At 36.6% G+C, this 16,939-nt stretch overlaps 1 protein-coding gene across 3 annotated transcripts in view; it reads left to right on the top strand.

The window, feature by feature from the left end:
* The first annotated feature begins 74 nt into the window (after window positions 1-74).
* INO80 (INO80 complex ATPase subunit) overlaps window positions 75-16,939 on the top strand; it is a 147,514-nt gene continuing 130,649 nt past the window's right edge. For all 3 annotated transcript variants that reach the window (XM_073211654.1, XM_073211655.1, XM_037018901.2), the window contains exon 1: window positions 75-642. The gene's annotated coding sequence lies outside the window, so the exon portion shown is untranslated. The remainder of the gene's footprint in view (window positions 643-16,939) is intronic.

Raw genomic sequence — 16,939 nt, 5'->3', positions numbered from 1 at the left:
TTCGGCGGTTGCAGCCTGGTAAGGTCTCGCGACATTTGCTCCCGCGAGATCTGCTTGCTCACTCTAGCGATGACATCCTTATCCTCCTCCCCGCCGCCTTTCGGCAATCTTCGCCAGTCCCAGCCCCGACCAATCTGCACTCAGATGGCATGGATCAAGGTCTCCCCCCGAACCCCGGTCTGCGTTGGGTGTCAGGCAGCAGCGGCGGGGTGCGAGCTGCACGAGGCAGACGGCAGCTGCACTGCGGGCGACCACAGACTGGCGACGAGCTGTGAACGTGGGCGGGGCGGGGGGTAAGCCAGCTGTGTAGCGGCTCGATTGTTCTGGCCTGGCTATGGCGCCTCTCCTCCCCCCCGCCATGGCTCCCCGTGTCCCTGCTCCGCTCCTCTCAGTGAGTGAAAGTGGCCGCCGCCGCCGCCGGCCCAGCGCCCGCAGCCGCCTCAGCGCCGCCGCCATCTTGGGGTCCCAGGAGCCGCCGAGGGAGCGAGCTAGGAGCGTCCACGCCCAACGCAGTCACCGTCCCACGGTCTCAGAGAGCGAACCGCGGCTCCACGGTCGGCGGGGCGACCTCCCCCTCCGGACCCCGCCCGCACCCCGCCCCCCCTCCGCCGCCGCCGCGGCGGCGGGGCCCGGCGGCCCGAGGTGAGGCAACTAGACGTAGGCGGGTGAACGGAGGTGGGGAAGGTGTAGGCCCCGTAGCGCCCCTTTCAGCGGGCGACTACTGGGCCGCGTCTTAAAGGGGACGTCGCCCCCGGCCCTTGGATTTGTTGGGGTTAGTAGGGAGAATGGGTGTGGACACTCTACAGGGTTGGGGCTTACGAGACCTGGGCCTCATCCTTCCCCTCTCATACCTCGGGGTCATCCGGTGACCTCAGCCAGCTGAGGAAGCCCGTGGGGCGCCCACACGTGGGGAATGTGTTAGACCAGGTGCACGTGGGACCCGGTGGGGCGGTGTCGGTCTAACACGTGTGTGGGTTTGGGGGTGGAATGGGGCAGGGCGGGGGCTGTTTGGGCTCGAGTGGGAACCCGATGAGGGCCTTATCTGTCCTTTTAAACAAATGAGATCTAAGGGCTTGATAGTGTGTCAATTTATGGCGAGCAAGTTGGTATATGGATGAATGGTACTTGCTGCTTGTTGGTGTTGAGTGGGGGCAGCCTAACACGTGCATAGACTTAGGATTCTGTAGGTGACATCTCTAATGGTCTTTTAGGGAGTCTACGTAAGTGTCATCCTATTTTGACATTCCTTCTTGAGCTCGCTGATGAAAACTACTACTTCCGTGATCACCAAGGGTGGAAGCCCCCTGCAGTTTAGGAGTGATAGAACCTAAGAAGGCACTTACTGTTTTAGTTAACTGTTCCCGAATTTTTCCTTGAGTCATACACTGTCTAGTTCTCATGTTTTGTACTTGTTGGTAGGAATAGGAGAGGGAATTAGGAGGCTGACCTCGTCCAATCAGTGACTTTCATGATTCCTTTCCAAAGGAAGTTTTCATTGTGATTTACTAGTGGCAGTTTTTTATTTATAAGTAACAGCTTTGTTGAGATATAATTCACATACCAAAAAACTCCTAAAGTGTACAGTTTTGTTTTTTAACATACTCAGAATTGTACGTTCACCCCAAAAAGATCTCTTTCCACATCCTCTAGCAGCCATTAACATGTTTTCAATTTTTGTAGATTTGCCTATTCTGGACATTTCATATAAGCGGAATTATACAATATGTGTCCTTTTGTGACTGTTGTCTTTTACTTAACATGTTTTCAAAGTTTATCCATGTTGTTAGCATATATTAGGACTGTTCCTTTTTATTGCTAAATAACATTCAATGCTGCTGGTGGTTTATGCTTGAAATTCTCAAGCTCTTGCTATAAAACGGTAATTTGAGTTTAGGTTATTTATGGTAAAAGTTGCATACCTATTCTAAAATATATCTGTGTTTTTAAGAATTAAATTCCATTTTAATTTACTATGTCTTTTTCCTCCACATTTTGTTTGAAAGAATTCAAACCAATTTTTATAGGTCTGTGTCTTTAATAGGAAATAACTGTAAAGAGCACAAATATTAGAAAAGTTTATGACTAATAAAAACATTTTTGAATACATTAAGGTGGAAATGTGATTAAGTCTAAGCATCAGACCATGAACTGTGGTGTTACAATTTCACTTAATGAAAGTTTGTCATAGTGTTACCAAGGAAAGGTATCATGTAACAACTTTTGACTTGCTATTTACTTGTGTAGACATAGGACTAGGGAAGGAATAATGGGACACCTCTCCTATCCACAGAAGATTAAAACTGACTTGGGGATTTAACATGTCAACATACAAGTTAATACAAAATAAAAGGCTGGGATGCAGTGGATTTTAGAGTGGTCAGAGTGGGACAGGATTGTAACAAACTCTTGAGTTTGTGTAGGAAAATTAAGTGAAGTTGATAACAAGTATTAAAGTAGATTGCTAAGCATAAGAATTTTATGTGATAGGCTGTAGCATGCAGAGGATGAGAAGAGCATAGTTGGTAATACATACTAAACACCTTTTATGGGCACTAAGCCTAATCAGGAGGGCTCTGGTTCAACGTAATACACCCCCATTATTTTTGGGTGAGGATTTCAACATATGAATGGCGGACGGCAGGGCACAAATACTTGGACCATGGTTGTGTGTGTGTGTGTGTATGTATGTATATATATATATATATATATATGTATGTATTTTTATTAAGGTATCATCGATATACAATCGTATGAAGGTTTCACATGAGCTACATAGTGGCTTCAACATTCACCCATATTATCAAGTCCCTCCCGCCCATTGCAATCACTGTCCATCAGAGTAGTAAGATGCTATAGAGTCACTCCTTCTCTTTGTGCTTTACTGCCTTCCCCGTGACCTACCTATATGATGTGTGCTAATTATAATGCATGGCTGTATATTAAGTCAGAAATTCAGTTGCAGAAGCATTGGATTGACTTGCTAATAAGGTTTGATTAGGGTTGAAAAGTTGATCACAAAGAAACTTAATACCTGGGCTTAATAAATTCATAATAGAGATTTCCATTGTTAGGTTAGAAGTAAGAGCTCAGTAAAGGAAAATGTAGTTGACAAATAAAAAAAAAATCAAGGGGACTAAATGCTATCCGTAATTTTAACAGACTAGAGGATTATGAGTAAATTGTGTGACATGCCTTTATATACCTTAACTATCAAGGATTAAGGATTGACAGATAACCTGAGGGTCTCCGGAGCAGGGTTCTTAATATTTTTTACACATCTGGACCCCTTTGTAGTCTAAAGAAGCCTGTGAACCCCTTCTTTTTTTTTGAACCCTTTCTTAGAATATGATTTTTAAATCTTTAGAAGTGTCTAAAAATGTCACATATTAAAAAAATTTAAATGCAGGAAATTTCTTTCTTATTGAATTAAATAATAACCAGGGATATAGTCTTACTAATACTGCTGTGGTGTGGTGTTTACATTCAGAATTGAAGGAAATGATAATTAATTTAATTATAGGTTGGTGAAAATAAGAATAAATTTTTTCCAATCCAAGTTCATGGATCCTAGTTTAATGGATCCTCTGCCCTAGGGAGTCCTGGACACATAGCTAAGTTATTTATATGTGGCAAACCAGTGGTTTCCATAACAAGAAGTAGGATTATTGATATTTAAATTTATGCTCACAAGAATGCAAATATGACTTCTTACGGGAAAAGCTTTGGTATAATGGAAAGATACTGTTTTTGACTTAAAAAATTTTGAGTTTGAGTCCCACTTTTTTGAGTTTCAGTTCTTATCTGTAAAAGGGATAATAATTTTCACTTCTGATATTGACATATTAACTGACAGCGTACTGATCAATGTTATTTTTGTCTTTGAAGAAATAAACACCAGAGATTATGAGGTACATTTTAATTTTGATTTGAAAGAGGGGAAACTATTTTTTATGTACTAGGAAGGACCAGCATGTATGGCATATAGGGTTTTCTCAAGGTCTTCAAGTATAGAGTTCACCTTTTGGTAATATTAGACCTATTCTTGTTTCTTCTAAAATAACAAATAAGGTTACCTCTGAGTTGTATGTGACAGCTAGTTTTTCTGTGTAGGAAGGTAGTAGCCAAGTAGGATAAACTGTGGATAAATCTTTTGTGTCTGTACACGAACACAAAAACAGCTAATGAACATCAGTATAATATAAAGAATGCTAGGCCAAGTGGTCAGTTTATCCCTGAGAATGTTGCCTTTATGGCCAACAAAATGTTAGTCATTCCTGAGGGAGGTATGAAAAATAAAGTTTAAAAATGGACTGCATTATCTTAGTACAAAACATGGGTCTGCTCATAAGATGTTAAATGTATTCCAACTGTTGCACCTCAAGGAAGAATAAATTAAGCAGGAGGAAGATTTCCAGAAAATGGCAGTATAAGTGCTGAGGCTTTTTTAAGAAGATGAAAGAAATTTGACTCTGCAATGGATTGCTGAAGACTGAGATGGACAATGATGTTTAAGGTGTATTGAATTAGGAAAATCATTAATAATAATCCTGGAAAGTTAGAGCTAGCTTCAAAGATGAATATTGTTTGATGGGTGTATAATGAGTGATTTGTTTATAAAACTTACTAGCGTGGAAGGTGGTTAAAGCTCAAGAACAGACCAGACACAGTTTAAGGGTTACAAAGCCAGAGACTTTTGTGATCCAGCCCTAGTGCACTCCAGGTCAACAAACCATTTAATGATATTTGTACCTAATGGTTTATGAAATTAACTTTTTCTGTTCATTTATTCACTCAGTAAATATTTATTGAATACCTAGTGAAGCTTTTTGATCCTCATTTCTTGGCTTACGGGACTGTGGTAGACTCTAGGGTGTACAAGCAAATTAATCCAATTGTATGTGTATGTATGCAGAGTACAGAAGAGCTCTGCAAAGATGAACACAATTATGCAAACTCTACCATTAAGAATATAAACCTAAATGTTTCTTTTGAGGTGGTACGAATTACTAGTAGTTAGATTTTGTTTTTTTAGAAAAATAAATGTAGACATTTTATTCATTTGTTTAAAGGCCTTAATTTGCCTTAATAGAAGGATTGTAATCTAGTAGCAGTGTAGCATAGCTGAAACCCTTTTAGATCCTAGAGCCAGATGACCTGAGTTCAAATTTTAGCTCTCCCACTTAACTGTGTGGCCTCTGGGAAGCTCTTTAAGCTCTTTAAGCCTGTTTCTTTATCTGTTAAATTAGGATAATAATAGTACCTATTTCATAGAGGATAATTGTGAGTACCTAGAAATGCTTAGAATGGTACCTGCACATAGTACTTTCAATATGTGTTAGTTATTATTGTAAGTACCATTTTACTTTGACAGTTTAATCAGTTTAATCTAGAGTTTTAGTTTATTAAGTATTGAAATCAGAAACCTTATTACAAGTAGAAAATATCTCAGATCTCTTTTGATAAAGCAGGGTAAAATACATCAATAAAGAAATAATTACAATGCATTAACCTTTGTGTTATTACATAATGAATACCAGATGTTAATAGAAATATCTTTATATTTAAGACTATAACTCAAAGAGATGGTATTTTGCAACATTAAACGTTTTAGTTCAGACTCTAAAATATATCTGTCCAAGATGTCATTCTTTTGCCTTTTTTAGAGTCACTCTTAGAATATAGTAGTAAGCTAGGCTCTAGAATAGGACTTAATGAAAGTTTTTCTGTAAAGGTTCAGATAAATCAAGCTTTGCTGGTCCTGTTTCCTTTGTTGCAAGTGCTCAACTCTGCTGTTATAATGTGAAAGCAGACATAGTCAATATGTAAATACATGAGTGAGGCTATGTTATAATAAAACTTTATTTATGGGCACAGTTTTAATTTCATATAATTTTCATCTGTCATGAAAGAGTGATTTTTTTCCCTCCAATTATTTAAACATGTTAAAAACCATTCTTACCTGTAAGAATTTACAAAAATGGGCAATGGCTGCATTTAACATGCAGACCATGTCCCAATTCATGCTCTAGACTCTTGGCTCTACAACTCTGGCTAGGTCTTGTGCAAGTTAATAATATTAAGTCCTAGTTACATCTTTTAAATAGGGATGATACTAGTATCTACTTTATATAGAGATTTGTTAGAAATAAATGAGAATCCACTTGAAGTGCTTAGCACCATCCCTGGCATAGTTAAGTGAATAATAAATGCTGTATATTATTATATATGTATTTTTTATCAATCAGGAATTATTGAGCAAGGCATTGGAATGCAGAGATAAAATAAAGATGGCAGAGTGAACTCAGGTTGAAATTTCCCATCCTATTCCAGGCATTTAAAAATGCTAGATCATATACAATAAATACTATATATTATCATCATCTAATTGAACCCCCTCATTTTACAATGAGGCTGTTGGGTTCTTGAGAGGATGGATAGCTGGTAGTCCTAACGTCTATCTGTGCCTTGTCAACATTAAACTCACAGCTTTTTTTTTTTTATTGATAAACACTCTTAGGGAGGTTTCACATGAAAAATAATGTGGTTACTGCATTCAGCCATATTGTCGAATCCCCCCCATACCCCATTGAAGTCACTGTCTGTCAGCATAGTAAGATGCCACAGAGTCACTATTTGCCTTCTCTGTGCTACACTGTCTTCCCTGTGACACCCTACACACCACGTGTGCCAATCATAATACCCCTCAATCTCCTTCTCCCTCCCCACCCACCAGTCCTCCCCCACCCTTCCCCTTTGGTAACCACTAGTCCCTTCTTGGAGTCTGTGTAAAGTCACAGCTTTTAACTTCAGTTCCTCCTATCTAACCATACTGCTTCCATAGAGAATTGTAGTGCCATTTAATTCAGTTAAAATACTGCTGGATAAAAGTATTTTATTGGATACTGAAATGGTGGATACGGGACATAATATGATGCATTTGTCAAAATCCATAGGGCTTTGTAGCACAAAGAGTAAACTTCTTAATGGAGGTTGAGGGATCCCAGGAAGGAATGTAGATGGTGACAAGATAATCTATTATATTACAAATGTGTGAAACAACCTGCTAAGAAAGGGAGGGGATTGCTGACCTCATTAACCTTGGAAATGAGTAGAATCTAAGATAAAAGGAACTACACATAAGCACTGTAGTCTAATTGATAGTGTCCCAGGGGGTACAGGTTAATTCTGATACTGATATATAGTGTACTGAAGTTGAACAATTAAGTAAATGGATGGTGGGAGACAGGCTTCTCACTGTTAGACTGGAAATTTACTGACAAGGGGAGAAGTCTAGAATGATCCATGTACTAATGGATTACATTTGGAGACAGTATGAACTCACGTTTAGTTTAATACACATACAGCTAGGTACATACTTAAATATTTATAGATATGAGTACATACTTGAGTTTATATACACACATGTATTTCTGTGCTCTGTCAGCTGAGAAGGTTTAAAGAATCCCAGGAGCATACCTAGTATCCAGATTCTTGGATTCTAATATCATAATAGAGTAACATGAACTAGAGCTCCTTGGCAAATCGGCTGATTATAGGACTGGGGGCAGGAAGTATACACGGTGAGCCTAGAGTATCTTTTCGTGCCAGAAAGTAAGAAAGTGCTCTAACAAACAGCTACCACCACAACACCGTAACCCACATTGATGAGGATATATTAAGGAGCATAGGAGGCAACTGAAAGCTCCCAATGGCCAAAACTGCAATGATTTGAGAAGCAAAATAAAGCAGAAATTGGAGTACACACAAAAGATCATACTTATGAGCCTATATTCATCTAAATAAATAATTGAATCCATGATATACTGCTTGCAATACTCCATTAGTATGGTTTTGTGCTCTCGGAGCCTCTGGTTTGCTGGAGATCCTTCAGACAGTATTGGGATAGTTAAGTATGTAGGACTTTGGAGTTAGAATTGTTGGATTCCAGTCCTGGCTCTTCCATTTCTGGCTACATGACCTTGGGTCGATTACTTAAGCTCTTTTATCTATAAAATGGAGGTTTTAATTGTATATCTGTGTCATAAAAGGATTAAATGAGTTAATGCGTATATAAAGTGTGTATGCTTGTAAAATGCATGGCACATAGCTCTCAATAGAATGTCTGTGTATAGCCTACTTTAATACAGTAGCATTTGATACAGTAAAATCAAAAAATTTGGATCTCTACTTGGAAATTTTTGTAATGGAGTCTGCTTCCTTACCCGCAAACTTCTTAGAGGTAAAAGTCTAACAAGTGTTTACTGAGCACCTATTTTAGTATAAACATATCTGCCCTGTTCAGATTGACTGTGTAGACTGTATAGTGAAAAGAAAAAGTAATTATACATTTGGTGTTAATAAAATCACACATCCAAGGGACTGAAATATCTAATGATTAAAAAGCAAGATCTATTTAGTATCTAATTCAACTCATGCTTATTTGCAGATGGTTTGTGCCTAGGATGAATTACCTGAACTTTGATTTCTCAGGGCTTCCTTTGGAGAACACAGTTGTAGTACACAGCTTCTGTTACCACCCACACCAGTAAGTGTGTTCACTCCCAAAATGAAAACTGACTTTAGAATGGGAAAACTAAAGGCAAATCTGAGTTTTGGAATATTGGCTGTTAATGGAATATGTCTTACTTAATATTCCCAATAATAACCTCTCACCATCATTCATGTAATAATGTAGGATGGAGCTGATTATTAAATTTTCCCAGCTCTCTGTGTGTGTGTGATCTCTGTTTTTCACAAGTAACTATAAAATAAGCTAATTCTTCTTCCGTTTGCTGAGGAATGAACTGAGTTGTTGCTCAAGATTTTTTGGGCTGTGAACTTAGTTCTTTATCTCTTTACAGGAGCATCTTTTTCGCAGCTCTCATTCCCTGAAAAGGGTATGCCTTTTCATGGATCTAGCTTTGAAAGTCACTGGTTCTTTGGTAAGAGGGATCTTTAACTTTGTTTATAAATTTTAATTTGATAAATTGTTATTATTTCAGATTGGTGTTTTTCACAAAAGACATATGCAGTATAGCCTAGGGACCTCTAACATAGCCCTAATTTGAAAAAATTTTATTTTAAACTACCATGTGAAAGGTCCACCAGCTACCTCAGGAAACATTTCATCCCTTTTGGGTTTTTTTATTTAGTATTATTTAGACCCTAAATGCTTAATAAAGAGGGACTAAACTTGTTTGATCAAATCTATAGTGTGTACTATAGAACTTCCCCGAGGTAGTTGTGCTAGTAAGGCTATTTCTTTTATTATTTTGATGTTTTTATTCCCTGTCTTGGTGAAGATAATCCTCTTGGAAGTTTAAATGATATTTTCCTAGAAAAAGCAAATGCATTATAATCGTGGGGTTTATTATTATTATTTTTGATCCTTGGTAACATCTCCATTATGTTATAATATTTCAGTTTTGTTAAGGAAGAAAATTAGGGAAGGGAAAATGTGGATAGGCATTTTTTTTCTTTCTCACAATATTCCTGTGAGATAGGCCAAAATATTTTCTCTTTACTGTTCAGAAATTTATGAAAGGGCCATCCTTTTTTAGCCAGGAGTTCTTCATTCCATTTAAAATGCAGGTGTCATTTTTCTCTGAAACTTTGTGCTTTGAGCGAACTCTGGGTTTGTTAAATTGCTGGGCTGTTCCCATGCTCTAGTAGTGATCCCTTTAGTTGATCAGTTTGAGGGCAACATCTTTTCCTTCTCATGTTTAGTTCAGTGTCTGTTATGTGTTTAGTAGTCCCTTAGTGAATATTAGATGGTCTGGATGGGAAGTTTTGGTTCAACTAGAATATTTATAGAGCACTTTGTGATTTATTTACCTCTTATTTGCTATGTATAGGTTGGCCAAAAATTTATTGTATAAATGTGGATACTTTTGAAAGTGAAAGAAGTACTATTAGTAATTATGCTTGGAACAGCAGGCATAACCTGAACTGTCTTGGGCAAACCCGCTAGGAAGTACGGTCACCTTAGTCATGAGGCTTCTTTCTTTTTGTTATATCATAGCAGTGTTGGCTGGTAAATAATTGGACTTTGGAGTCACTGATAGTAGATCTGAGTTCTAGTTCTAGCTTGGAGAGGTTATTTAATTTAGCTAAAATAAGATGAATTACTCTGGGGATTAAATGAGCTAGTAATTATTAAAGCTCTTAGAACACACAAGTGCCTTACACTTGAGCTAGGGTTTTTACTTCTATCTGAGGCTGGCTTTGAAAAATTTTTTTTTATGTTTAGGATTAACTGAAACATTTCAGTGAATGAAGAAAAAATTTTCAGCAGTGCCATCAAACTTATTTGTTTTGGATGTTATATGGTTATTGTGGGCAGGAAAGGAATGCCCTATGAAACCTAATATTCTTACTCTTTTTTAAAATACTCATGAAAAACTTTTTTCCCCAGTTATTTTTTGCAGAATTATTAACAGATATTTTAGTAGCTTAGATTTAGCAAAATATAGAAGTTACCAGTAACTTTTATTTCAACTGAGTGGATTATTACAAATAAATTTCAATGGTTAGGAAAAAAATGATTTAAATGAGAATTTCATGAAGTCTCTAATCAGTATTTATATTTTGTCAAATTGTGTATTTGGTATTGGAATTATTTTTCCCTCTGTATTTTTGATGTTTTGCCAGATTAATCAATTTTGATTATTTGTGAATTTTAGGAAAAGGAATCAAAGAAAAACAGTTTTCATATACTTTGTGCATTAGTACAAACATCCACATTGTGAACCAGAGGGAAGTATGTGGTACTAAAACTTCCAATTGTGGTATTGCATATAGTTTCTTATTAAACAGCTTAATAACATATAATAAGGTAATATAGAAAGACTTAGGGTAAAGAGTAATTATAATGATATATATCCAACTAAGAGAACTAAGAGAAATGGGGATTCTTTAGTTTGTCTATTTAAGTATACAATAAATTGTTGCTTCCTGTAAAATATTGGACAGTTAGGGAAGACACCCTTGTTTATTTTATTACTAAGAGATGCTAGTTAAGCACAGCATATAGTATGGGAGCTTTTAGCATACTAAAACTAAAAAAGAAAAGTATTTTACCTTATACTGGTATTGGAGGAGCACAAAAAATAGTTTTAAGGCCATGGCTGGAAATTGACTCCTAATCTGAACTGTGAAAGAGGAAGTATACAAAGATCTTCTAGAGTAAGCTTGGGTGGCCTTGGAACCCATCCCACTTCTGTGAGAATCCCGGTAACATTATGACATTTCTGTTTGGGGAAATGTGCACCTTTGGTGTGGAGTTGCAAAGACAACCACTTACCCTGATGGCTTATTATTTGTTAATGCCCTGTGCAGACGGATTTTAAATCTCTTGGCAAACTGATAGAGTGAAACCAAGCAAAAAATATTTTAAAATTTGTTTATGTTTAATATAGGAGAGTCACAGGGAAGGCAGTACAGCACAGAGAAGACAAGTAATGATTCTATAGCATCTTACTACACTGATGGATAGTGACTGCAATGGGGTGTTGGGGGGGGACTTGATAATATGGGTAAATGTAGTAACCTACAATGTTGCTCATGTAAAACCTTTGTGAGATTGTATATCAAGGATACCTTAAAAAATTGTTTATGTAGGAATTTAAAATTTTGGTGAAGTTAGTTTACCAATATTTTCTTTCATGGTTAGTACTTTCTGCATCCTGAGAAATTTTTACCTACTCCAAGGTCATGAAGATATGTTCTTTCGTTTTCTTTCAAAAACTTTATCATTTTAGGTTACATTTAAGTCTGTGATTGATTCTTCTCTCACTTCATTTTTGTATATGGTGTAAGGTTGGGGTTTGAGGTTCACTTCCACTCCTCCACCACCTCATATAGATCTCTGGTTGTTCTAGCACCCTTTGATGAAAAACTTTTCTTTCCCTGTTGGATTGTTTTAGTGCCTTTGTCAAGAATCAGTATAGCGATGTAAGTGTGGGACTCATTCTGCACTCTTTTCTGTACCATTGGCTTATTTGGCTATTCTTATGTCATTGCAGTACTATCTGGATTACTATAACTTTTAGTAAGCCCTGAAATCAGATAGTGTGAACTTCAGCTTTGTTCATCTTTTTCAAACTTGTTTGGACTATTCTAGGTCCTTTGCATTTCCATATGATTTCAGCCTCAGTGTGTAAGTTTCTTCAAAAACCTTTTTGGGATTTGATTGGGAATCTATAGATAAAGTAGGAGAGAATTGATGTCTTAATAATAATGAATATTCCAGTCTGTGAACATGTAGTAGTAGTAGTAGTAGTAGTAGTAGTAGCAGTAGTAGTAGCAGTAGTAGTAGTAGTAGCAGCAGCAGTAGTAGTAGTAGTAGTAGTAATAATATGTCTGTCTGACAAAGGAATTATATCTATTGTATATAAAGGATTCCTATAACTCAATAATAAAAAGACCACAATTTTTTCAAATGTGGTTAAAAAACCTTCGACATTTCACAAAGGAAGTTACACAAATGGCCAATAAGCGTGTGTAAAGGTACTCAACTTCATCAGACATCAGGGATATACAAATTAAAACCACAATGAGATATCATTATAATACTAAGTTTTGGCAAAATTGGGAAGCAACTAGGATTCTTATTCATTGTTGGTGTTAGTGTAAAATAGTAAAACAATTTGGAAAATTGTTTTGTTGTTTCTTACAAGGCTTAATATATTCCTCACTATAACCTAGCAATTCCATTCCCAGGAATTTACCCAAAGAGAAATGAAAACCCAAATATCCATTAATAGGTGAATAAATAGACAAATTGTAGATATATTCATTCTTATAATGGAATGCAATTCAGTAACAAAAAGGAGTGAACTACTGATACATGGACTAGCATGGATGAATCTCAAAACATGCAAAAAAAAAAAAAAAAGAATCTGGACAAGAAAATGTACATGAAGTACGATTCTCTTTCTGTAAATTTCCAGAGCATACAAAATTATTCTCTGTGATAGAAATCAGAACAGTGATTACGTCTAGGGCAAGAAGTGGAAGGAATTGACTGGGAAGAAGCACAAACCAAAGAGAACTTTCTGGGGTGTAATGAGCTATTCTTGATATATCTTGATGGGAATGTGAATTTTAAAGGTATATGCGTATGTCAAAACTCATCAAACTATTTAATACCTGTGCATTTTAATACATATTAATTTAATACATGTTATTTGCATTTGAAAAATAACATGGTAACATAACATCCATGGTAAGAATTTTGAAAAATAATGAAATAAAAAAATAGAAAGAAGAGGTCTCTCTTAGTACGATTCCCAGAAATAAACACCTTCAGTTGTTTGAGATGTAACTTTCCAGACATTTTCTAGGCTTACAGTGTGGCAGATAAAGGTCAATGCTCAGGGGTCAGATATCTGGATTCAAATCCACATTCCCTATTAAACTATATGACTTGAGCAATTTACTTAATTTATGAGCCTTTGGGTTCCTTACCTGTTAGTGGGATAATAGTAACAGTCTCTTTAAACAGAAAATTAGACTCATAGACCAATGGAACAGGCTAGAGAGCCCAGATATAAACCCAAGCATATTTGGTAAATTAATATACAATAAAGGAGCCATGGATATACAATGAAGAAATGACAGCCTCTTCAAGAACTGGTGTTGGCAAAACTGGACAGCTACATGCAAGAGAATGAAACTGGATTATTGTCTAACCCCATACACAAAAGTAAACTCAAAATGGATCATCAAAGACCGGAATGTAAGTCATGAAACCATAAAACTCTTAGAAGAAAACATAGGCAAAAATCTCTTAAATATAAACATGAGCGACTTCTTCCTGAATGCATCTCCATGGACAAGGGAAACAAAAAATGAGCAAATGCTACTACATCATGCTAAAAAAGCTTCTGTACAGCAAACGACACCATCAGCAGAACAAAAAGGCATACTACAGTAATCTGACAAGGGGTTAACATCCAAAATACATAAAGAACTCACATGCCTCAACACCCAAAAAGCAAATAACCCTATTAAAAAATGGGCAGAGGGTATGAACAGACACTTCTCCAAAGAAATTCAGATGGCCAACAGGCACATGAAAAGATGCTCCACATCACTAATTATCAGGGAAATGCAAATTAAAACGACAGTGAGATATCACCTCACAGCAGTTAGGACGGCCAACATAGAAAAGACTAGGCACAACAAATGCTGGTGAGGATGCAGAGAAAGGGGAACCCTCCTCCACTGCTGGTAGGAATGTAAACTAGTTCAACCATTGTGGAAAGCAGTATGGAGGTTCCTCAAAAATCTAAAAATAGAAATTTCATTTGACCCAGGAATTCCACTCCTAGGAATTTACCCTAAGAATTCAGGATCCCAGTTTGGAAAAGACATATGCACCCCTATGTTTATTACAGCACTATTTACAATAGCCAAGACAAGGAAGCAACCTAAGTGTCCATCAGTAGATGAATGAATGGATAAAGAAGATGTGGTACATATACACAATGGAATATTATTCATCAATAAGAAAGAAATCCTACCATTTGCAACAACATGAATGGAGCTAGAGGGTATTATGCTCGATGAGATAAGTCAGGCAGAGAAAGACAAATACCAAATGATTTCCCTCATTTGTGGAGCATAAGAACAAAGCAAAAACTGAAGCATAGCAGCAGACTCACAGAACCCAAGAATGGACTAACAGTTGCCAAAGGGAAAGGGACTGGGGAGGGTGGGAAGGGAGGGAGAAGGGGAAAAGGGGCATTACGATTAGCACATATAACATGGGGGGGCACGAGGTAGGCAGTAGAGCACAGAGAAGACAAGTAGTTACCTTAGTTACTTTATAGCATCTTACTATGCTGATGGACAGTGACTGTAATGGGGTATGTGGTGGGGAATTGATAATGGGAATCTAGTAACCACAATGTTGCTCATGTGATTGTATATTAATGATACCAAAATAAAAGAAAAAAGTTATTGGGGGTTTCTGTGTACTAGAGGTATTATACTACTGCTAGAATTTTATGAGAACTCTAAATGAAATTTAAGTTTGTAAAGTGTTGCAAATATTTTTCACAATTTATCATTTACTTTTTAACTTTTTTTGTGTGTGCAGAAATGTTATGTTTTTAACATGTTTAATGAAATGTAATTTCTCAGTCTATAAAATGACCCATTTAAAGTATATATGGTTTTTCTATATTCTTTGGTTTAACGGTATTTACAGAGTTGCATAATCACCAGTCTAAATTTAGAACATTTTTCATCAACCCAAAAAGAAACCCTTGCCCGTTAGTGGACACTCCCCATTTTCCTCCCCACTCTCAATCCCCACTACTGTGCAACCATTAAACTATTTTCTGTTTCTGTGGAGTTGCCTTTTCTGAATATTTCATATAAATGGAATTATAGAATATGAGGCTTTTGTTGACCAGATTCTTTACTGAGCATCATATTTTCAAGGTTCATCCTTGCTGTAGCATCTATCAGTATTCCATTCCTTTCTATTGCAAAATAATGCTCCATTGTATGGATATACCTCATTTTATTTATACATTCATCAGTTGATGGACTTCTGAGTTGTTCCTACCTTTTGGCTATTGTGAATACTGCTATGAAGATCTCTAAGTTTTTTTGTGGACCTGTGTTTTCAGTCTCTTGGGTATAACTAGAAGTGGCCTTGTTGGGTCATTTCGTAACTTTGTGTTTAACCATTTGAGGAACTACAGACTTTTCTAGAATGATGGCACCATTTTACAATCCCACCAGCAGTATATGGGGATTCCAATTTCTCCCTGCCCTTGTCAGCACTTACTATCTTTTTTTATTATTATTATAATCCTGTTATTAGCATCCTAGTGGGTGCTAAGTAGTACCTCATTGTGGTTTTGATTTGCATGTCCCTGATGACAAATGATGATAAAGCATCTTTTCATATGCTTATTAGCCATTGGTATATCTTTTGTGGAGAAATGTCTGTTCATATCCTTTGTGCATTTAAAAATTTGGTGACTTTTTATTACTGAGTTTTTTAAAGTTTTAGAAAACATATTCTGTATATCAGTCACTTATCAGGTATATGATTTGCAAATATTTTCTCCCATTTGTGGGTTTTCAGTTTCTTGATAATACTCTTTACAACATTAAAGTTAATTTTGATGAAGTTCAATTTATTTGTTTTTCCTTTTGTTCCTTTTGCTATTGGTATAATACCTAAGAAACCATTGCATTATCCAAGGTTTTAAAGACTTAACCTATTTTCTCATCGTTTTATAGTTTTAGCTCTTAAATTTAGATCTGTGATCTCTTCTGAGTTAAGTTTTGTGTGTAATATAAGGAAGAAGTCCAACCAACTTCATTCTTACAGGATATGACTGGCCAGTTGTCACAGTACCATTTGCTGAAAAGGCTGTTAATTTCCCCATTGAATTTTCTTGACACCCTTGTTGAAAGTCATTTGACTCTAAATATAAGGGTTTATTTCTGGACTTTTGGTACTTTTCTTTTGATCTCTATGTTTAGCCTTACGTCAGTACCACACATGTTAACTACCAAAGCTATATATAGTAGGTTTTGAAATCGGAAGTAGAAGTCCTTCAACTTTGTTCTTCCTTTTCAGGATTGTTTTGGCTATCCTAGGTACCTTGCATTTCCATATGGATTTTAGGGTCAGTCCTTCTGTTACTGCAAAAAAGCCAGCTAGGTATTACATTTTAATTTTAAGATGCAGTCTGAAATTTAAAATCTTAAAAATCATTTGATTGATGAACCATGGGATGTCTTTTCATTTAATTCTTTAATTTCTTTCAACAATATCTTGTTGTTTTCAATATGTAAGTCTTGCAGTTCTTTGTTTAGATTTATTCCTTAGCATTTTGTTATTCTTGATGTGCTTGTAGATGAAGTCATTTTCTTGATTTCATTTTCAGGTTGTTCATTTCTAGTGTGTAAA

Source organism: Manis javanica, chromosome 8, assembly GCF_040802235.1.
Source record: "Manis javanica isolate MJ-LG chromosome 8, MJ_LKY, whole genome shotgun sequence".
NCBI lineage: Eukaryota > Metazoa > Chordata > Mammalia > Pholidota > Manidae > Manis > Manis javanica.
This window is presented reverse-complemented; position numbering and strand designations above follow the sequence as displayed.